At 47.0% G+C, this 20770-nt stretch overlaps 22 non-coding genes across 22 annotated transcripts; all 22 read right to left on the bottom strand.

Annotated features, from left to right (window-relative positions):
- Nucleotides 1-4453: 4453 nt before the first annotated feature.
- On the bottom strand, nt 4454-4618 carry LOC148073208 (U1 spliceosomal RNA). Its single transcript, XR_015712467.1, has one exon. It is a non-coding gene; the product is annotated as a U1 spliceosomal RNA (small nuclear RNA).
- A 469-nt stretch (nt 4619-5087) lies between these two features.
- LOC148073207 (U2 spliceosomal RNA) lies at nt 5088-5278 on the bottom strand. The gene has a single exon (XR_015712270.1). It is a non-coding gene; the product is annotated as a U2 spliceosomal RNA (small nuclear RNA).
- Nucleotides 5279-6029: 751 nt separating this feature from the next.
- Nucleotides 6030-6194, bottom strand: LOC148073206 (U1 spliceosomal RNA). The gene has a single exon (XR_015712466.1). It is a non-coding gene; the product is annotated as a U1 spliceosomal RNA (small nuclear RNA).
- A 401-nt stretch (nt 6195-6595) lies between these two features.
- Nucleotides 6596-6786, bottom strand: LOC148073205 (U2 spliceosomal RNA). The gene has a single exon (XR_015712254.1). It is a non-coding gene; the product is annotated as a U2 spliceosomal RNA (small nuclear RNA).
- A 671-nt stretch (nt 6787-7457) lies between these two features.
- Nucleotides 7458-7622, bottom strand: LOC148073204 (U1 spliceosomal RNA). The gene has a single exon (XR_015712465.1). It is a non-coding gene; the product is annotated as a U1 spliceosomal RNA (small nuclear RNA).
- Nucleotides 7623-8091: 469 nt separating this feature from the next.
- On the bottom strand, nt 8092-8282 carry LOC148073203 (U2 spliceosomal RNA). Its single transcript, XR_015712159.1, has one exon. It is a non-coding gene; the product is annotated as a U2 spliceosomal RNA (small nuclear RNA).
- A 990-nt stretch (nt 8283-9272) lies between these two features.
- On the bottom strand, nt 9273-9437 carry LOC148073202 (U1 spliceosomal RNA). Its single transcript, XR_015712463.1, has one exon. It is a non-coding gene; the product is annotated as a U1 spliceosomal RNA (small nuclear RNA).
- A 469-nt stretch (nt 9438-9906) lies between these two features.
- On the bottom strand, nt 9907-10097 carry LOC148073201 (U2 spliceosomal RNA). The gene has a single exon (XR_015712253.1). It is a non-coding gene; the product is annotated as a U2 spliceosomal RNA (small nuclear RNA).
- A 688-nt stretch (nt 10098-10785) lies between these two features.
- On the bottom strand, nt 10786-10950 carry LOC148073200 (U1 spliceosomal RNA). The gene has a single exon (XR_015712462.1). It is a non-coding gene; the product is annotated as a U1 spliceosomal RNA (small nuclear RNA).
- Nucleotides 10951-11419: 469 nt separating this feature from the next.
- LOC148073199 (U2 spliceosomal RNA) lies at nt 11420-11610 on the bottom strand. The gene has a single exon (XR_015712158.1). It is a non-coding gene; the product is annotated as a U2 spliceosomal RNA (small nuclear RNA).
- A 701-nt stretch (nt 11611-12311) lies between these two features.
- On the bottom strand, nt 12312-12476 carry LOC148073198 (U1 spliceosomal RNA). Its single transcript, XR_015712461.1, has one exon. It is a non-coding gene; the product is annotated as a U1 spliceosomal RNA (small nuclear RNA).
- Nucleotides 12477-12945: 469 nt separating this feature from the next.
- LOC148073197 (U2 spliceosomal RNA) lies at nt 12946-13136 on the bottom strand. Its single transcript, XR_015712269.1, has one exon. It is a non-coding gene; the product is annotated as a U2 spliceosomal RNA (small nuclear RNA).
- Nucleotides 13137-13802: 666 nt separating this feature from the next.
- On the bottom strand, nt 13803-13967 carry LOC148073196 (U1 spliceosomal RNA). The gene has a single exon (XR_015712515.1). It is a non-coding gene; the product is annotated as a U1 spliceosomal RNA (small nuclear RNA).
- Nucleotides 13968-14436: 469 nt separating this feature from the next.
- On the bottom strand, nt 14437-14627 carry LOC148073195 (U2 spliceosomal RNA). Its single transcript, XR_015712264.1, has one exon. It is a non-coding gene; the product is annotated as a U2 spliceosomal RNA (small nuclear RNA).
- A 688-nt stretch (nt 14628-15315) lies between these two features.
- On the bottom strand, nt 15316-15480 carry LOC148073194 (U1 spliceosomal RNA). Its single transcript, XR_015712460.1, has one exon. It is a non-coding gene; the product is annotated as a U1 spliceosomal RNA (small nuclear RNA).
- Nucleotides 15481-15949: 469 nt separating this feature from the next.
- On the bottom strand, nt 15950-16140 carry LOC148073193 (U2 spliceosomal RNA). The gene has a single exon (XR_015712156.1). It is a non-coding gene; the product is annotated as a U2 spliceosomal RNA (small nuclear RNA).
- A 701-nt stretch (nt 16141-16841) lies between these two features.
- Nucleotides 16842-17006, bottom strand: LOC148073192 (U1 spliceosomal RNA). The gene has a single exon (XR_015712459.1). It is a non-coding gene; the product is annotated as a U1 spliceosomal RNA (small nuclear RNA).
- A 469-nt stretch (nt 17007-17475) lies between these two features.
- On the bottom strand, nt 17476-17666 carry LOC148073191 (U2 spliceosomal RNA). The gene has a single exon (XR_015712259.1). It is a non-coding gene; the product is annotated as a U2 spliceosomal RNA (small nuclear RNA).
- Nucleotides 17667-18320: 654 nt separating this feature from the next.
- On the bottom strand, nt 18321-18485 carry LOC148073190 (U1 spliceosomal RNA). Its single transcript, XR_015712458.1, has one exon. It is a non-coding gene; the product is annotated as a U1 spliceosomal RNA (small nuclear RNA).
- A 469-nt stretch (nt 18486-18954) lies between these two features.
- LOC148073189 (U2 spliceosomal RNA) lies at nt 18955-19145 on the bottom strand. Its single transcript, XR_015712155.1, has one exon. It is a non-coding gene; the product is annotated as a U2 spliceosomal RNA (small nuclear RNA).
- Nucleotides 19146-19833: 688 nt separating this feature from the next.
- On the bottom strand, nt 19834-19998 carry LOC148073188 (U1 spliceosomal RNA). Its single transcript, XR_015712457.1, has one exon. It is a non-coding gene; the product is annotated as a U1 spliceosomal RNA (small nuclear RNA).
- Nucleotides 19999-20467: 469 nt separating this feature from the next.
- Nucleotides 20468-20658, bottom strand: LOC148073187 (U2 spliceosomal RNA). Its single transcript, XR_015712154.1, has one exon. It is a non-coding gene; the product is annotated as a U2 spliceosomal RNA (small nuclear RNA).
- Nucleotides 20659-20770: the final 112 nt, after the last annotated feature.

Raw genomic sequence — 20770 nt, 5'->3', positions numbered from 1 at the left:
CCTCCCTCCACTACCCGGAATTGGCACCCCCCTGATCCATTTGTCCCTTCTCAAGACCTGTGCCAGAGGTTCAATGCAAGCCACATACAAGAGGGCAGATAACGGACATCCCTGTCGGACACCGCAGCGGATATTTACTGCTTTTGTCAGATGCCCGTTAACAACAAATCTGCTTGTTATATCCCGGTATAGCAGGCCCACCCAATCCAAGTATTTCTGTGGAAAACCCATCTTTTGCAGTACCTTGAAGAGGTACTGGTGCGAGATCCGATCAAAGGCTTTTTCAAAATCTAAATTTAATACTAAAAGTCGGATGTTTCTGTCTCTCGCCAGACAGATGGTGTCTCGGATCAGTATGAGGTTGTCTGTGATCTTCCTCCCAGGGACGGCACAGGCTTGATCCGGGTGGATCAGCCCATCTAAAAAAGGAGACATACGTGATGCTAAAATCTTACTAAAAAGTTTACAATCAACATTTAAAAGTGTAATTGGTCTCCAGTTCCGGATGTCCGTCTTGTCTTTGTCTTTGTGTAAAAGTGTAACTATTCCTACTCTAAAACTGTCGGGAAGTGTCGTCATTGTGTCAAAGTCGTTAAAAACAGCAAGCAAGTCAGGGGTTAAAATGTCCCAGAAAGTCCAATAAAATTCCACAGGGAGTCCATCCTCTCCTGGGCTTTTGTGGTTTTTAAAAGTTTTTATACATTTTGTCATTTCCATTTCTGTAATTGTTTGTGTTAAGGTTTCACTGTCATTGATTGTTTTTGACAGCATTTTTAAAAGTTCATTTAAAACATTTTCTTCGACCTGCTTTCTGTTATATATATTTGTAAAAAAAGTTTCAATGACTTCTTTTAGTCCCTCATTTGTATTTTCAATATTTTCTCCATTTTTTAAATTAAAAATCCCTCCCCCTCTGTTTAGAATCTTCCTAAAAAAATAACGTGTACACTTTTCCCCTTCTTCTATTTCTCTTTCTTTACTCCTTATTATTGCCCCTTTACTTTTCTTTTCACTTATTGCAGTCATTTCCTGTTTTACATTTAAAATCTCCTCGTTAAAATCGATACCATTTTGGTTTAATAAAAAGTATCTTTGTAGTCTTTTCTGCAGTCCCATCATGCGTCTGTCGTCCCTATCTTTTGTCTTTTTACCTGCCTTCATAAAGAAAGTCTGTGTCCTCCCTTTCACCATTTCCCACCACGGTGCTCGTGTCTTGTACATGTCTTGAAGGGTCTGCCAGTCTTTGTACTGCTCCCGGTATTCCCTAACTAACTCCCTATCTTCTAAAAGGGAGCAGTTAAGTTTCCACAGACCTCTTCCTACAGTCACACCTTGCGTGATTGAAAGTGTGCAGGAGAGAAGGACGTGATCAGAAAAGAAAACAGGTGTTAATGTTGCATCTGTCGGGGGGCAGTCTCTTGAAAAAAGGTAGTCAATGCGAGAGGCTCTGGTACCATCACTACTGAACCAAGTGAAGCCCTCCTCTCTTGGATGCAGTGTTTTAAAACAGTCGCATAGTTTAAAATCTTTTCGGATTTCCTGTAATAAAACCGACGTTTTGTCCATTTTAAAATCGCACCCTGCTCCTTTGCGGTCACTCCTACTTAAAATACAATTAAAATCCCCTCCAACAACTAATGGTCTCCTACCTAGCATGTGGGACTGCAGGTCTTCTAAAAGGTCATACCTGTCGTTTTTGTCATTAAAACCATATACATTTAAAATGTTAATGTCGGTTCCCATAAAAGTCAAGTTTGCTAAAATTGCCCGTCCGTCTTTCACCACTGTGCTACCCTTCAGTGAGATATTTTTGTTTTTAATTAGGATGGCCACCCCGTCATTTTTGTTTTGGTTCGAGCCGCTCCATATAGAGGGCTGTGGCCATAGCTTTTCCCACTCTCTGTAGCTTTTTAAAAAGGGTAGCCCACACTCCTGAAGTAAAAACACATCTGCTTTAAAATCCTTTAAGAACGTTAAAACAGTTTGGGCTCTAACTCTCGACTTCACACTTCTAACATTGATAGTCGAGAAGGTGATAGACATGAGTAAGGTTAAAAGCAACAGGTAAAACATTTTTAAAAGACTACAGAGAGGGGACTATAAAAATCATTTGATATCTTGTGAAAGTAGCTCCCATCTACACTCATGGTTTTTGAGTGGAGCCTTCGAGCTGACTTTCCCCTTCGAGCTCTCGGTGTCGGGCTTGGCAGCATGGCTTTTCTTACCAGTTTTGCGAGCTTTTGGGGTTGACTGTAAGGCGACATCAAGGAAAGAGACCTCGTTGGGGGGGTTTGGAGGGAATTCTCTGGAGCCCTCACTGGAGTCGCTCTCTGTAAAAGCTCCAGGTCTTCCCCTCTTCTCCACCATCTCTGGGGGATCCAGAGATATATCGGACGCCGGTCTCTTGGAGAGCTGTGGATTTGGGAGGGGGACATACAGTGTTTGATCTTCCTCCTCCAGTTTGCCATCAGACTCCCCCACTTCCTCCATTTTGTCCTCCACATTATCTGTGGACTCTGTGGAGTCAGTGGAGGCGGAGACTGAGGTGGAGGAGGAAGATGTCCCCTCCCCTTCTCCCTCCCCCTGTGGGCCCTCTCCACCACTAGGAGGATTTGGAGGGAGATTTGAAAGTTTCCCGCCAATTTTTTGATTTGGCGGGAAACTTTCCCTCTCTTTCTCTCCATTTTCCTTTTCCGCCATTCTTGTCACTTTCAACTTGTTGGCAAAAGATCGTGGACAGTCTCTGAAGAGATGGTTCAAGTCACCACAAAGATTGCACTTTCTGCCATTGGAACACTGTTCATAAGTATGTCCAATTTCTCTGCACTTGCCACAGAATACTTTTTCACAAGCCTCTACCAGGTGTCCATGCTCCCCACATCTCCGGCAGAGCTTGGGCTGACCCTGGTAGTGGATGTAGCCCCTGTTTTCTCCCAGGACCATCATTGGTGGGAGATGTTTTAGGCCCTGGAAGCCCTGAGGGTCCGGCCATTGCTGGATAGGGACCCTCCATGAGCAGTTCCAGATGCCATCCTCATCTCTCACCTTGGTAGCCTGGCCTTTGACAGTACAATATCTCCCCAGCCATATGCATACATCCTCTGCATTTACAGTTTCATTGAACATTCGGACAATCACCGTTTTCAAGGAGTTGTCCGTCAGTTTCTCCACTGCAAATGCAGAAAACTGGGGTTTGGCATTCTCAAAACGAATCCAAAAATCTTTAAGCTGAACAGCAGACCTAAAACTGACATCGAATCCTTTGTTAAAGGGTAACGAAAGGATACAGTTCAAGTCATTTGGAGTAAACTCCAAAATTTGCTGAATCAGCTTTCTAGAAAAATCTAGTCTTGACATGTTTAAAAGTTTACCATTAACTTCATTAAAATTAAAACGCACAGTGTGGTGCCTCCGCATGCCAGCATGGGAGGCTGACATGGTGGAGACACCACAAAACTATGATAAAAATGAACAATAAAATCTATAAAAAATCACTAAAAAGCCAAACTTAAAAGGTAAAACTTAAGAGGTACTTACCTGTTACCAGGAACCAGTATACTGGTCCAAGGTAGTAAAGTGCGTGTGCCGTGTATCCCCTGTGAAAAATGGAAACAGTTACAAGAAATGCTCTGTTTTTTCACTGGAGAGATGAAATATCCTCCAGAGTAGTGAACACTCAAGCCACTGATCAGCAAGAGTGTGATCTACCCAACGGAGGTGATCGCAGTCTTAACCAAAGGCCGAGAAGCGATGGCAACCATGTGCATGACCTTTTAGAGGGGCTCGAAAGGTCAACGAGAGCCACTTACGGGGCCACAAAGGGTAAAGAACCAGAAAAGGTAGGGAGCCACATAGGGTAAGGAACCACACAGGGAAAGGAACCACACAGGGTAAGGAGCCACACAAAGAAAGGAACCTGACAAAGTAAGGAGCCACACAGAGTAAGTAACCAGACAGAGTAAGGAACAACACAGAGTAAGGAACCAGACAGAGTAAGGAGCAACACAGAGTAAGGAGCAACACAGGGTAAGGAACAACACAGAGTAAGGAGCCACACAGAGTAAGGAGCCACACAGAGTAAGGGACAAGACAGAGTAAGGAGCAACACAGAGTAAGGAGCCACACAGGGTAAGGAACAACACAGAGTAAGGAGCCAAACAGGGTAAGGAGCCATACAGAGAAAGGAACCAGGCAGGGTAAGGAACCAGATCTCCTTCTCCTCACTGGAATGCTCCACATCAATTGGGAAAGGCCTGGGCCAACAGTTTGAGATCAGTCCAGTGCTAAGAAGGTCGACAAAGGTCATTCACTGAGAGCGCGATTTTAACTTGATCCCAGAAGGTGATTCCAACCTACCCGGCAACTTGTTAAACCCTACAGACAAGGACAAGCCTCGGCTGAGTGTTCCACACGAGCTTGCATCAAACTAAAGCATTCTTTAACAAGTGATGAACGGGGGAGAGCGCGAACGCAGTCCCCCACTACCAGAAATTATGCAGTCGAGATTCCCACATTTGGGGAATTCGCAAAGGTCAGCATGACCTAGAGTGCAATGGCCGGGCCTCGCCTTGGGTGAACCACCTTCCTGATCATGGTGTCTCCCCTGCCAGGTAAGTATGAATTGTAGAGCTCATAGACTTGATGGCCTGGAAATAATCCCTTGTTCTTACTCATGGTGGGGAGTAATGAGCCACACAGGGTAAGGAACAAGGCAGAGTAAGGAGCCACACAGAGTAAGAACCCAGACCTAGTAAGGAGAGCAACACTATGAAAGGAACCAGACAGATTAAGGAACCATATAGGGTAAGGAACAAGGCAGAGTAAGGAGCCACACTATGAAAGGAACCAGACAGAGTAAGGAACCATATAGGGTAAGGAACAAGGCAGAGTAAGGAGCAACACTATGAAAGGAACCAGACAGAGTAAGGAACCATACAGGGTAAGGAGCCATACAGAGAAGGGAACCAGGAAGGGTAAGGAACGAAATACCCCCATCCTTCTCCTCACTTGAACACTCCACATCAATTGGGAAAGGCCTTGGCCAACCGCTTGAGGGGTTTGTACACTTAATTTCCATACAACTTTTAGGTTTTTGCACTGTTCCCAGAGATAATGCAATACCGGGTCAATGCGCAGACAGGGTGGAGCAAGCCCCTGGCCCTTCTCCCATGTCCAAAAATCAATTTAATATATGGTCTCCATATAGGAGACGTATCAGATATTAAACTGATAAGAACAGATACTACACTTGATCTTAGCCAAAAGGCCGAGATGGCAACCATGTGCATGACCTTTTAGAGGGGCTCGAAAGGTCAACGAGAGCCACTTACGGGGCCACAAAGGGTAAAGAACCAGAAAAGGTAGGGAGCCACATAGGGTAAGGAACCACACAGGGTAAGGAACCACACAGGGTAAGGAGCCACACAAAGAAAGGAACCTGACAAAGTAAGGAGCCACACAGAGTAAGTAACCAGACAGAGTAAGGAACAACACAGAGTAAGGAACCAGACAGAGTAAGGAGCAACATAGAGTAAGGAGCAACACAGGGTAAGGAACAACACAGAGTAAGGAGCCACACAGAGTAAGGAGCCACACAAAGAAAGGAACCTGACAAAGTAAGGAGCCACACAGAGTAAGTAACCAGACAGAGTAAGGAACAACACAGAGTAAGGAACCAGACAGAGTAAGGAGCAACACAGAGTAAGGAGCAACACAGGGTATGGAGCCACACAGGGTAAGGAACAACACAGAGTAAGGAGCCAAACAGGTTAAGGAACCAGACAGGGTAAGGAGCCATACAGAGAAAGGAACCAGGCAGGGTAAGGAACCAGATTTCCAGATTTTGAGATCAGTCCAGTGCTAAGAAGGTCGACAAAGGTCATTCACTGAGAGCGCGATTTTAACTTGATCCCAGAAGGTGATTCCAACCTACCCGGCAACTTGTTAAACCCTACAGACAAGGACAAGCCTCGGCTGAGTGTTCCACACAAGCTTGCATCAAACTAAAGCATTCTTTAACAAGTGATGAACGGGGGAGAGCGCGAACGCAGTCCCCCACTACCAGAAATTATGCAGTCGAGATTCCCACATTTGGGGAATTCGCAAAGGTCAGCATGACCTAGAGTGCAATGGCCGGGCCTCGCCTTGGGTGAACCACCTTCCTGATCATGGTGTCTCCCCTGCCAGGTAAGTATGAATTGTAGAGCTCATAGACTTGATGGCCTGGAAATAATCCCTTGTTCTTACTCATGGTGGGGAGTAATGAGCCACACAGGGTAAGGAACAAGGCAGAGTAAGGAGCCACACAGAGTAAGAACCCAGACCTAGTAAGGAGAGCAACACTATGAAAGGAACCAGACAGATTAAGGAACCATATAGGGTAAGGAACAAGGCAGAGTAAGGAGCAACACTATGAAAGGAACCAGACAGAGTAAGGAACCATACAGGGTAAGGAGCCATACAGAGAAGGGAACCAGGAAGGGTAAGGAACGAAATACCCCCATCCTTCTCCTCACTTGAACACTCCACATCAATTGGGAAAGGCCTTGGCCAACCGCTTGAGGGGTTTGTACACTTAATTTCCATACAACTTTTAGGTTTTTGCACTGTTCCCAGAGATAATGCAATACCGGGTCAATGCGCAGAGAGGGTGGAGCAAGCCGCTGGCCCTTCTCCCATGTCCAAAAATCAATTTAATATATGGTCTCCATATAGGAGACGTATCAGATATTAAACTGATAAGAACAGATACTACACTTGATCTTAGCCAAAAGGCCGAGAAGCGATGGCAACCATGTGCATGACCTTTTAGAGGGGCTCGAAAGGTCAACGAGAGCCACTTACGGGGCCACAAAGGGTAAAGAACCAGAAAAGGTAGGGAGCCACATAGGGTAAGGAACCACACAGGGTAAGGAACCACACAGGGTAAGGAGCCACACAAAGAAAGGAACCTGACAAAGTAAGGAGCCACACAGAGTAAGTAACCAGACAGAGTAAGGAACAACACAGAGTAAGGAACCAGACAGAGTAAGGAGCAACATAGAGTAAGGAGCAACACAGGGTAAGGAACAACACAGAGTAAGGAGCCACACAGAGTAAGGAGCCACACAGAGTAAGGGACAAGACAGAGTAAGGAGCAACACAGAGTATGGAGCCACACAGGGTAAGGAACAACACAGAGTAAGGAGCCAAACAGGTTAAGGAACCAGACAGGGTAAGGAGCCATACAGAGAAAGGAACCAGGCAGGGTAAGGAACCAGATTTCCAGATTTTGAGATCAGTCCAGTGCTAAGAAGGTCGACAAAGGTCATTCACTGAGAGCGCGATTTTAACTTGATCCCAGAAGGTGATTCCAACCTACCCGGCAACTTGTTAAACCCTACAGACAAGGACAAGCCTCGGCTGAGTGTTCCACACGAGCTTGCATCAAACTAAAGCATTCTTTAACAAGTGATGAACGGGGGAGAGCGCGAACGCAGTCCCCCACTACCAGAAATTATGCAGTCGAGATTCCCACATTTGGGGAATTCGCAAAGGTCAGCATGACCTAGAGTGCAATGGCCGGGCCTCGCCTTGGGTGAACCACCTTCCTGATCATGGTGTCTCCCCTGCCAGGTAAGTATGAATTGTAGAGCTCATAGACTTGATGGCCTGGAAATAATCCCTTGTTCTTACTCATGGTGGGGAGTAATGAGCCACACAGGGTAAGGAACAAGGCAGAGTAAGGAGCCACACAGAGTAAGAACCCAGACCTAGTAAGGAGAGCAACACTATGAAAGGAACCAGACAGATTAAGGAACCATATAGGGTAAGGAACAAGGCAGAGTAAGGAGCCACACTATGAAAGGAACCAGACAGAGTAAGGAACCATATAGGGTAAGGAACAAGGCAGAGTAAGGAGCAACACTATGAAAGGAACCAGACAGAGTAAGGAACCATACAGGGTAAGGAGCCATACAGAGAAGGGAACCAGGAAGGGTAAGGAACGAAATACCCCCATCCTTCTCCTCACTTGAACACTCCACATCAATTGGGAAAGGCCTTGGCCAACCGCTTGAGGGGTTTGTACACTTAATTTCCATACAACTTTTAGGTTTTTGCACTGTTCCCAGAGATAATGCAATACCGGGTCAATGCGCAGAGAGGGTGGAGCAAGCCCCTGGCCCTTCTCCCATGTCCAAAAATCAATTTAATATATGGTCTCCATATAGGAGACGTATCAGATATTAAACTGATAAGAACAGATACTACACTTGATCTTAGCCAAAAGGCCGAGAAGCGATGGCAACCATGTGCATGACCTTTTAGAGGGGCTCGAAAGGTCAACGAGAGCCACTTACGGGGCCACAAAGGGTAAAGAACCAGAAAAGGTAGGGAGCCACATAGGGTAAGGAACCACACAGGGTAAGGAACCACACAGGGTAAGGAGCCACACAAAGAAAGGAACCTGACAAAGTAAGGAGCCACACAGAGTAAGTAACCAGACAGAGTAAGGAACAACACAGAGTAAGGAACCAGACAGAGTAAGGAGCAACATAGAGTAAGGAGCAACACAGGGTAAGGAACAACACAGAGTAAGGAGCCACACAGAGTAAGGAGCCACACAGAGTAAGGGACAAGACAGAGTAAGGAGCAACACAGAGTAAGGAGCCACACAGGGTAAGGAACAACACAGAGTAAGGAGCCAAACAGGGTAAGGAACCAGACAGGGTAAGGAGCCATACAGAGAAAGGAACCAGGCAGGGTAAGGAACCACACAGAGTAAGTAACCAGACAGAGTAAGGAACAACACAGAGTAAGGAACCAGACAGAGTAAGGAGCAACACAGAGTAAGGAGCAACACAGGGTAAGGAACAACACAGAGTAAGGAGCCACACAGAGTAAGGAGCCACACAGAGTAAGGGACAAGACAGAGTAAGGAGCAACACAGAGTAAGGAGCCACACAGGGTAAGGAACAACACAGAGTAAGGAGCCAAACAGGGTAAGGAGCCATACAGAGAAAGGAACCAGGCAGGGTAAGGAACCAGATCTCCTTCTCCTCACTGGAATGCTCCACATCAATTGGGAAAGGCCTGGGCCAACAGTTTGAGATCAGTCCAGTGCTAAGAAGGTCGACAAAGGTCATTCACTGAGAGCGCGATTTTAACTTGATCCCAGAAGGTGATTCCAACCTACCCGGCAACTTGTTAAACCCTACAGACAAGGACAAGCCTCGGCTGAGTGTTCCACACGAGCTTGCATCAAACTAAAGCATTCTTTAACAAGTGATGAACGGGGGAGAGCGCGAACGCAGTCCCCCACTACCAGAAATTATGCAGTCGAGATTCCCACATTTGGGGAATTCGCAAAGGTCAGCATGACCTAGAGTGCAATGGCCGGGCCTCGCCTTGGGTGAACCACCTTCCTGATCATGGTGTCTCCCCTGCCAGGTAAGTATGAATTGTAGAGCTCATAGACTTGATGGCCTGGAAATAATCCCTTGTTCTTACTCATGGTGGGGAGTAATGAGCCACACAGGGTAAGGAACAAGGCAGAGTAAGGAGCCGCACAGAGTAAGAACCCAGACCTAGTAAGGAGAGCAACACTATGAAAGGAACCAGACAGATTAAGGAACCATATAGGGTAAGGAACAAGGCAGAGTAAGGAGCCACACTATGAAAGGAACCAGACAGAGTAAGGAACCATATAGGGTAAGGAACAAGGCAGAGTAAGGAGCAACACTATGAAAGGAACCAGACAGAGTAAGGAACCATACAGGGTAAGGAGCCATACAGAGAAGGGAACCAGGAAGGGTAAGGAACGAAATACCCCCATCCTTCTCCTCACTTGAACACTCCACATCAATTGGGAAAGGCCTTGGCCAACCGCTTGAGGGGTTTGTACACTTAATTTCCATACAACTTTTAGGTTTTTGCACTGTTCCCAGAGATAATGCAATACCGGGTCAATGCGCAGAGAGGGTGGAGCAAGCCGCTGGCCCTTCTCCCATGTCCAAAAATCAATTTAATATATGGTCTCCATATAGGAGACGTATCAGATATTAAACTGATAAGAACAGATACTACACTTGATCTTAGCCAAAAGGCCGAGAAGCGATGGCAACCATGTGCATGACCTTTTAGAGGGGCTCGAAAGGTCAACGAGAGCCACTTACGGGGCCACAAAGGGTAAAGAACCAGAAAAGGTAGGGAGCCACATAGGGTAAGGAACCACACAGGGTAAGGAACCACACAGGGTAAGGAACCACACAGGGTAAGGAGCCACACAAAGAAAGGAACCTGACAAAGTAAGGAGCCACACAGAGTAAGTAACCAGACAGAGTAAGGAACAACACAGAGTAAGGAACCAGACAGAGTAAGGAGCAACATAGAGTAAGGAGCAACACAGGGTAAGGAACAACACAGAGTAAGGAGCCACACAGAGTAAGGAGCCACACAGAGTAAGGGACAAGACAGAGTAAGGAGCAACACAGAGTATGGAGCCACACAGGGTAAGGAACAACACAGAGTAAGGAGCCAAACAGGTTAAGGAACCAGACAGGGTAAGGAGCCATACAGAGAAAGGAACCAGGCAGGGTAAGGAACCAGATTTCCAGATTTTGAGATCAGTCCAGTGCTAAGAAGGTCGACAAAGGTCATTCACTGAGAGCGCGATTTTAACTTGATCCCAGAAGGTGATTCCAACCTACCCGGCAACTTGTTAAACCCTACAGACAAGGACAAGCCTCGGCTGAGTGTTCCACACGAGCTTGCATCAAACTAAAGCATTCTTTAACAAGTGATGAACGGGGGAGAGCGCGAACGCAGTCCCCCACTACCAGAAATTATGCAGTCGAGATTCCCACATTTGGGGAATTCGCAAAGGTCAGCATGACCTAGAGTGCAATGGCCGGGCCTCGCCTTGGGTGAACCACCTTCCTGATCATGGTGTCTCCCCTGCCAGGTAAGTATGAATTGTAGAGCTCATAGACTTGATGGCCTGGAAATAATCCCTTGTTCTTACTCATGGTGGGGAGTAATGAGCCACACAGGGTAAGGAACAAGGCAGAGTAAGGAGCCACACAGAGTAAGAACCCAGACCTAGTAAGGAGAGCAACACTATGAAAGGAACCAGACAGATTAAGGAACCATATAGGGTAAGGAACAAGGCAGAGTAAGGAGCCACACTATGAAAGGAACCAGACAGAGTAAGGAACCATATAGGGTAAGGAACAAGGCAGAGTAAGGAGCAACACTATGAAAGGAACCAGACAGAGTAAGGAACCATACAGGGTAAGGAGCCATACAGAGAAGGGAACCAGGAAGGGTAAGGAACGAAATACCCCCATCCTTCTCCTCACTTGAACACTCCACATCAATTGGGAAAGGCCTTGGCCAACCGCTTGAGGGGTTTGTACACTTAATTTCCATACAACTTTTAGGTTTTTGCACTGTTCCCAGAGATAATGCAATACCGGGTCAATGCGCAGAGAGGGTGGAGCAAGCCCCTGGCCCTTCTCCCATGTCCAAAAATCAATTTAATATATGGTCTCCATATAGGAGACGTATCAGATATTAAACTGATAAGAACAGATACTACACTTGATCTTAGCCAAAAGGCCGAGAAGCGATGGCAACCATGTGCATGACCTTTTAGAGGGGCTCGAAAGGTCAACGAGAGCCACTTACGGGGCCACAAAGGGTAAAGAACCAGAAAAGGTAGGGAGCCACATAGGGTAAGGAACCACACAGGGAAAGGAACCACACAGGGTAAGGAGCCACACAAAGAAAGGAACCTGACAAAGTAAGGAGCCACACAGAGTAAGTAACCAGACAGAGTAAGGAACAACACAGAGTAAGGAACCAGACAGAGTAAGGAGCAACACAGAGTAAGGAGCAACACAGGGTAAGGAACAACACAGAGTAAGGAGCCACACAGAGTAAGGAGCCACACAGAGTAAGGGACAAGACAGAGTAAGGAGCAACACAGAGTAAGGAGCCACACAGGGTAAGGAACAACACAGAGTAAGGAGCCAAACAGGGTAAGGAGCCATACAGAGAAAGGAACCAGGCAGGGTAAGGAACCAGATCTCCTTCTCCTCACTGGAATGCTCCACATCAATTGGGAAAGGCCTGGGCCAACAGTTTGAGATCAGTCCAGTGCTAAGAAGGTCGACAAAGGTCATTCACTGAGAGCGCGATTTTAACTTGATCCCAGAAGGTGATTCCAACCTACCCGGCAACTTGTTAAACCCTACAGACAAGGACAAGCCTCGGCTGAGTGTTCCACACGAGCTTGCATCAAATTAAAGCATTCTTTAACAAGTGATGAACGGGGGAGAGCGCGAACGCAGTCCCCCACTACCAGAAATTATGCAGTCGAGATTCCCACATTTGGGGAATTCGCAAAGGTCAGCATGACCTAGAGTGCAATGGCCGGGCCTCGCCTTGGGTGAACCACCTTCCTGATCATGGTGTCTCCCCTGCCAGGTAAGTATGAATTGTAGAGCTCATAGACTTGATGGCCTGGAAATAATCCCTTGTTCTTACTCATGGTGGGGAGTAATGAGCCACACAGGGTAAGGAACAAGGCAGAGTAAGGAGCCACACAGAGTAAGAACCCAGACCTAGTAAGGAGAGCAACACTATGAAAGGAACCAGACAGATTAAGGAACCATATAGGGTAAGGAACAAGGCAGAGTAAGGAGCCACACTATGAAAGGAACCAGACAGAGTAAGGAACCATATAGGGTAAGGAACAAGGCAGAGTAAGGAGCAACACTATGAAAGGAACCAGACAGAGTAAGGAACCATACAGGGTAAGGAGCCATACAGAGAAGGGAACCAGGAAGGGTAAGGAACGAAATACCCCCATCCTTCTCCTCACTTGAACACTCCACATCAATTGGGAAAGGCCTTGGCCAACCGCTTGAGGGGTTTGTACACTTAATTTCCATACAACTTTTAGGTTTTTGCACTGTTCCCAGAGATAATGCAATACCGGGTCAATGCGCAGACAGGGTGGAGCAAGCCCCTGGCCCTTCTCCCATGTCCAAAAATCAATTTAATATATGGTCTCCATATAGGAGACGTATCAGATATTAAACTGATAAGAACAGATACTACACTTGATCTTAGCCAAAAGGCCGAGATGGCAACCATGTGCATGACCTTTTAGAGGGGCTCGAAAGGTCAACGAGAGCCACTTACGGGGCCACAAAGGGTAAAGAACCAGAAAAGGTAGGGAGCCACATAGGGTAAGGAACCACACAGGGTAAGGAACCACACAGGGTAAGGAGCCACACAAAGAAAGGAACCTGACAAAGTAAGGAGCCACACAGAGTAAGTAACCAGACAGAGTAAGGAACAACACAGAGTAAGGAACCAGACAGAGTAAGGAGCAACATAGAGTAAGGAGCAACACAGGGTAAGGAACAACACAGAGTAAGGAGCCACACAGAGTAAGGAGCCACACAGAGTAAGGGACAAGACAGAGTAAGGAGCAACACAGAGTATGGAGCCACACAGGGTAAGGAACAACACAGAGTAAGGAGCCAAACAGGTTAAGGAACCAGACAGGGTAAGGAGCCATACAGAGAAAGGAACCAGGCAGGGTAAGGAACCAGATTTCCAGATTTTGAGATCAGTCCAGTGCTAAGAAGGTCGACAAAGGTCATTCACTGAGAGCGCGATTTTAACTTGATCCCAGAAGGTGATTCCAACCTACCCGGCAACTTGTTAAACCCTACAGACAAGGACAAGCCTCGGCTGAGTGTTCCACACAAGCTTGCATCAAACTAAAGCATTCTTTAACAAGTGATGAACAGGGGAGAGCGCGAACGCAGTCCCCCACTACCAGAAATTATGCAGTCGAGATTCCCACATTTGGGGAATTCGCAAAGGTCAGCATGACCTAGAGTGCAATGGCCGGGCCTCGCCTTGGGTGAACCACCTTCCTGATCATGGTGTCTCCCCTGCCAGGTAAGTATGAATTGTAGAGCTCATAGACTTGATGGCCTGGAAATAATCCCTTGTTCTTACTCATGGTGGGGAGTAATGAGCCACACAGGGTAAGGAACAAGGCAGAGTAAGGAGCCACACAGAGTAAGAACCCAGACCTAGTAAGGAGAGCAACACTATGAAAGGAACCAGACAGATTAAGGAACCATATAGGGTAAGGAACAAGGCAGAGTAAGGAGCCACACTATGAAAGGAACCAGACAGAGTAAGGAACCATATAGGGTAAGGAACAAGGCAGAGTAAGGAGCAACACTATGAAAGGAACCAGACAGAGTAAGGAACCATACAGGGTAAGGAGCCATACAGAGAAGGGAACCAGGAAGGGTAAGGAACGAAATACCCCCATCCTTCTCCTCACTTGAACACTCCACATCAATTGGGAAAGGCCTTGGCCAACCGCTTGAGGGGTTTGTACACTTAATTTCCATACAACTTTTAGGTTTTTGCACTGTTCCCAGAGATAATGCAATACCGGGTCAATGCGCAGAGAGAGTGGAGCAAGCCGCTGGCCCTTCTCCCATGTCCAAAAATCAATTTAATATATGGTCTCCATATAGGAGACGTATCAGATATTAAACTGATAAGAACAGATACTACACTTGATCTTAGCCAAAAGGCCGAGAAGCGATGGCAACCATGTGCATGACCTTTTAGAGGGGCTCGAAAGGTCAACGAGAGCCACTTACGGGGCCACAAAGGGTAAAGAACCAGAAAAGGTAGGGAGCCACATAGGGTAAGGAACCACACAGGGTAAGGAACCACACAGGGTAAGGAACCACACAGGGTAAGGAGCCACACAAAGAAAGGAACCTGACAAAGTAAGGAGCCACACAGAGTAAGTAACCAGACAGAGTAAGGAACAACACAGAGTAAGGAACCAGACAGAGTAAGGAGCAACATAGAGTAAGGAGCAACACAGGGTAAGGAACAACACAGAGTAAGGAGCCACACAGAGTAAGGAGCCACACAGAGTAAGGGACAAGACAGAGTAAGGAGCAACACAGAGTATGGAGCCACACAGGGTAAGGAACAACACAGAGTAAGGAGCCAAACAGGTTAAGGAACCAGACAGGGTAAGGAGCCATACAGAGAAAGGAACCAGGCAGGGTAAGGAACCAGATTTCCAGATTTTGAGATCAGTCCAGTGCTAAGAAGGTCGACAAAGGTCATTCACTGAGAGCGCGATTTTAACTTGATCCCAGAAGGTGATTCCAACCTACCCGGCAACTTGTTAAACCCTACAGACAAGGACAAGCCTCGGCTGAGTGTTCCACACGAGCTTGCATCAAACTAAAGCATTCTTTAACAAGTGATGAACGGGGGAGAGCGCGAACGCAGTCCCCCACTACCAGAAATTATGCAGTCGAGATTCCCACATTTGGGGAATTCGCAAAGGTCAGCATGACCTAGAGTGCAATGGCCGGGCCTCGCCTTGGGTGAACCACCTTCCTGATCATGGTGTCTCCCCTGCCAGGTAAGTATGAATTGTAGAGCTCATAGACTTGATGGCCTGGAAATAATCCCTTGTTCTTACTCATGGTGGGGAGTAATGAGCCACACAGGGTAAGGAACAAGGCAGAGTAAGGAGCCACACAGAGTAAGAACCCAGACCTAGTAAGGAGAGCAACACTATGAAAGGAACCAGACAGATTAAGGAACCATATAGGGTAAGGAACAAGGCAGAGTAAGGAGCCACACTATGAAAGGAACCAGACAGAGTAAGGAACCATATAGGGTAAGGAACAAGGCAGAGTAAGGAGCAACACTATGAAAGGAACCAGACAGAGTAAGGAACCATACAGGGTAAGGAGCCATACAGAGAAGGGAACCAGGAAGGGTAAGGAACGAAATACCCCCATCCTTCTCCTCACTTGAACACTCCACATCAATTGGGAAAGGCCTTGGCCAACCGCTTGAGGGGTTTGTACACTTAATTTCCATACAACTTTTAGGTTTTTGCACTGTTCCCAGAGATAATGCAATACCGGGTCAATGCGCAGAGAGGGTGGAGCAAGCCCCTGGCCCTTCTCCCATGTCCAAAAATCAATTTAATATATGGTCTCCATATAGGAGACGTATCAGATATTAAACTGATAAGAACAGATACTACACTTGATCTTAGCCAAAAGGCCGAGAAGCGATGGCAACCATGTGCATGACCTTTTAGAGGGGCTCGAAAGGTCAACGAGAGCCACTTACGGGGCCACAAAGGGTAAAGAACCAGAAAAGGTAGGGAGCCACATAGGGTAAGGAACCACACAGGGAAAGGAACCACACAGGGTAAGGAGCCACACAAAGAAAGGAACCTGACAAAGTAAGGAGCCACACAGAGTAAGTAACCAGACAGAGTAAGGAACAACACAGAGTAAGGAACCAGACAGAGTAAGGAGCAACACAGAGTAAGGAGCAACACAGGGTAAGGAACAACACAGAGTAAGGAGCCACACAGAGTAAGGAGCCACACAGAGTAAGGGACAAGACAGAGTAAGGAGCAACACAGAGTAAGGAGCCACACAGGGTAAGGAACAACACAGAGTAAGGAGCCAAACAGGGTAAGGAGCCATACAGAGAAAGGAACCAGGCAGGGTAAGGAACCAGATCTCCTTCTCCTCACTGGAATGCTCCACATCAATTGGGAAAGGCCTGGGCCAACAGTTTGAGATCAGTCCAGTGCTAAGAAGGTCGACAAAGGTCATTCACTGAGAGCGCGATTTTAACTTGATCCCAGAAGGTGATTCCAACCTACCCGGCAACTTGTTAAACCCTACAGACAAGGACAAGCCTCGGCTGAGTGTTCCACACGAGCTTGCATCAAACTAAAGCATTCTTTAACAAGTGATGAACGGGGGAGAGCGCGAACGCAGTCCCCCACTACCAGAAATTATGCAGTCGAGATTCCCACATTTGGGGAATTCGCAAAGGTCAGCATGACCTAGAGTGCAATGGCCGGGCCTCGCCTTGGGTGAACCACCTTCCTGATCATGGTGTCTCCCCTGCCAGGTAAGTATGAATTGTAGAGCTCATAGACTTGATGGCCTGGAAATAATCCCTTGTTCTTACTCATGGTGGGGAGTAATGAGCCACACAGGGTAAGGAACAAGGCAGAGTAAGGAGCCACACAGAGTAAGAACCCAGACCTAGTAAGGAGAGCAACACTATGAAAGGAACCAGACAGATTAAGGAACCATATAGGGTAAGGAACAAGGCAGAGTAAGGAGCCACACTATGAAAGGAACCAGACAGAGTAAGGAACCATATAGGGTAAGGAACAAGGCAGAGTAAGGAGCAACACTATGAAAGGAACCAGACAGAGTAAGGAACCATACAGGGTAAGGAGCCATACAGAGAAGGGAACCAGGAAGGGTAAGGAACGAAATACCCCCATCCTTCTCCTCACTTGAACACTCCACATCAATTGGGAAAGGCCTTGGCCAACCGCTTGAGGGGTTTGTACACTTAATTTCCATACAACTTTTAGGTTTTTGCACTGTTCCCAGAGATAATGCAATACCGGGTCAATGCGCAGACAGGGTGGAGCAAGCCCCTGGCCCTTCTCCCATGTCCAAAAATCAATTTAATATATGGTCTCCATATAGGAGACGTATCAGATATTAAACTGATAAGAACAGATACTACACTTGATCTTAGCCAAAAGGCCGAGAAGCGATGGCAACCATGTGCATGACCTTTTAGAGGGGCTCGAAAGGTCAACGAGAGCCACTTACGGGGCCACAAAGGGTAAAGAACCAGAAAAGGTAGGGAGCCACATAGGGTAAGGAACCACACAGGGTAAGGAACCACACAGGGTAAGGAGCCACACAAAGAAAGGAACCTGACAAAGTAAGGAGCCACACAGAGTAAGTAACCAGACAGAGTAAGGAACAACACAGAGTAAGGAACCAGACAGAGTAAGGAGCAACATAGAGTAAGGAGCAACACAGGGTAAGGAACAACACAGAGTAAGGAGCCACACAGAGTAAGGGACAAGACAGAGTAAGGAGCAACACAGAGTATGGAGCCACACAGGGTAAGGAACAACACAGAGTAAGGAGCCAAACAGGTTAAGGAACCAGACAGGGTAAGGAGCCATACAGAGAAAGGAACCAGGCAGGGTAAGGAACCAGATTTCCAGATTTTGAGATCAGTCCAGTGCTAAGAAGGTCGACAAAGGTCATTCACTGAGAGCGCGATTTTAACTTGATCCCAGAAGGTGATTCCAACCTACCCGGCAACTTGTTAAACCCTACAGACAAGGACAAGCCTCGGCTGAGTGTTCCACACGAGCTTGCATCAAACTAAAGCATTCTTTAACAAGTGATGAACGGGGGAGAGCGCGAACGCAGTCCCCCACTACCAGAAATTATGCAGTCGAGATTCCCACATTTGGGGAATTCGCAAAGGTCAGCATGACCTAGAGTGCAATGGCCGGGCCTCGCCTTGGGTGAACCACCTTCCTGATCATGGTGTCTCCCCTGCCAGGTAAGTATGAATTGTAGAGCTCATAGACTTGATGGCCTGGAAATAATCCCTTGTTCTTACTCATGGTGGGGAGTAATGAGCCACACAGGGTAAGGAACAAGGCAGAGTAAGGAGCCACACAGAGTAAGAACCCAGACCTAGTAAGGAGAGCAACACTATGAAAGGAACCAGACAGATTAAGGAACCATATAGGGTAAGGAACAAGGCAGAGTAAGGAGCCACACTATGAAAGGAACCAGACAGAGTAAGGAACCATATAGGGTAAGGAACAAGGCAGAGTAAGGAGCAACACTATGAAAGGAACCAGACAGAGTAAGGAACCATACAGGGTAAGGAGCCATACAGAGAAGGGAACCAGGAAGGGTAAGGAACGAAATACCCCCATCCTTCTCCTCACTTGAACACTCCACATCAATTGGGAAAGGCCTTGGCCAACCGCTTGAGGGGTTTGTACACTTAATTTCCATACAACTTTTAGGTTTTTGCACTGTTCCCAGAGATAATGCAATACCGGGTCAATGCGCAGAGAGGGTGGAGCAAGCCCCTGGCCCTTCTCCCATGTCCAAAAATCAATTTAATATATGGTCTCCATATAGGAGACGTATCAGATATTAAACTGATAAGAACAGATACTACACTTGATCTTAGCCAAAAGGCCGAGAAGCGATGGCAACCATGTGCATGACCTTTTAGAGGGGCTCGAAAGGTCAACGAGAGCCACTTACGGGGCCACAAAGGGTAAAGAACCAGAAAAGGTAGGGAGCCACATAGGGTAAGGAACCACACAGGGTAAGGAACCACACAGGGTAAGGAACCACACAGGGTAAGGAGCCACACAAAGAAAGGAACCTGACAAAGTAAGGAGCCACACAGAGTAAGTAACCAGACAGAGTAAGGAACAACACAGAGTAAGGAACCAGACAGAGTAAGGAGCAACATAGAGTAAGGAGCAACACAGGGTAAGGAACAACACAGAGTAAGGAGCCACACAGAGTAAGGAGCCACACAGAGTAAGGGACAAGACAGAGTAAGGAGCAACACAGAGTATGGAGCCACACAGGGTAAGGAACAACACAGAGTAAGGAGCCAAACAGGTTAAGGAACCAGACAGGGTAAGGAGCCATACAGAGAAAGGAACCAGGCAGGGTAAGGAACCAGATTTCCAGATTTTGAGATCAGTCCAGTGCTAAGAAGGTCGACAAAGGTCATTCACTGAGAGCGCGATTTTAACTTGATCCCAGAAGGTGATTCCAACCTACCCGGCAACTTGTTAAACCCTACAGACAAGGACAAGCCTCGGCTGAGTGTTCCACACGAGCTTGCATCAAACTAAAGCATTCTTTAACAAGTGATGAACGGGGGAGAGCGCGAACGCAGTCCCCCACTACCAGAAATTATGCAGTCGAGATTCCCACATTTGGGGAATTCGCAAAGGTCAGCATGACCTAGAGTGCAATGGCCGGGCCTCGCCTTGGGTGAACCACCTTCCTGATCATGGTGTCTCCCCTGCCAGGTAAGTATGAATTGTAGAGCTCATAGACTTGATGGCCTGGAAATAATCCCTTGTTCTTACTCATGGTGGGGAGTAATGAGCCACACAGGGTAAGGAACAAGGCAGAGTAAGGAGCCACACAGAGTAAGAACCCAGACCTAGTAAGGAGAGCAACACTATGAAAGGAACCAGACAGATTAAGGAACCATATAGGGTAAGGAACAAGGCAGAGTAAGGAGCCACACTATGAAAGGAACCAGACAGAGTAAGGAACCATATAGGGTAAGGAACAAGGCAGAGTAAGGAGCAACACTATGAAAGGAACCAGACAGAGTAAGGAACCATACAGGGTAAGGAGCCATACAGAGAAGGGAACCAGGAAGGGTAAGGAACGAAATACCCCCATCCTTCTCCTCACTTGAACACTCCACATCAATTGGGAAAGGCCTTGGCCAACCGCTTGAGGGGTTTGTACACTTAATTTCCATACAACTTTTAGGTTTTTGCACTGTTCCCAGAGATAATGCAATACCGGGTCAATGCGCAGAGAGGGTGGAGCAAGCCCCTGGCCCTTCTCCCATGTCCAAAAATCAATTTAATATATGGTCTCCATATAGGAGACGTATCAGATATTAAACTGATAAGAACAGATACTACACTTGATCTTAGCCAAAAGGCCGAGAAGCGATGGCAACCATGTGCATGACCTTTTAGAGGGGCTCGAAAGGTCAACGAGAGCCACTTACGGGGCCACAAAGGGTAAAGAACCAGAAAAGGTAGGGAGCCACATAGGGTAAGGAA

This window comes from Callionymus lyra, chromosome 8 (genome assembly GCF_982586985.1).
Source record: "Callionymus lyra chromosome 8, fCalLyr1.hap1.1, whole genome shotgun sequence".
NCBI lineage: Eukaryota > Metazoa > Chordata > Actinopteri > Syngnathiformes > Callionymidae > Callionymus > Callionymus lyra.
Note: the sequence above shows the minus strand (reverse complement) of the source record. Positions and strands in the feature narration are given on the sequence as shown.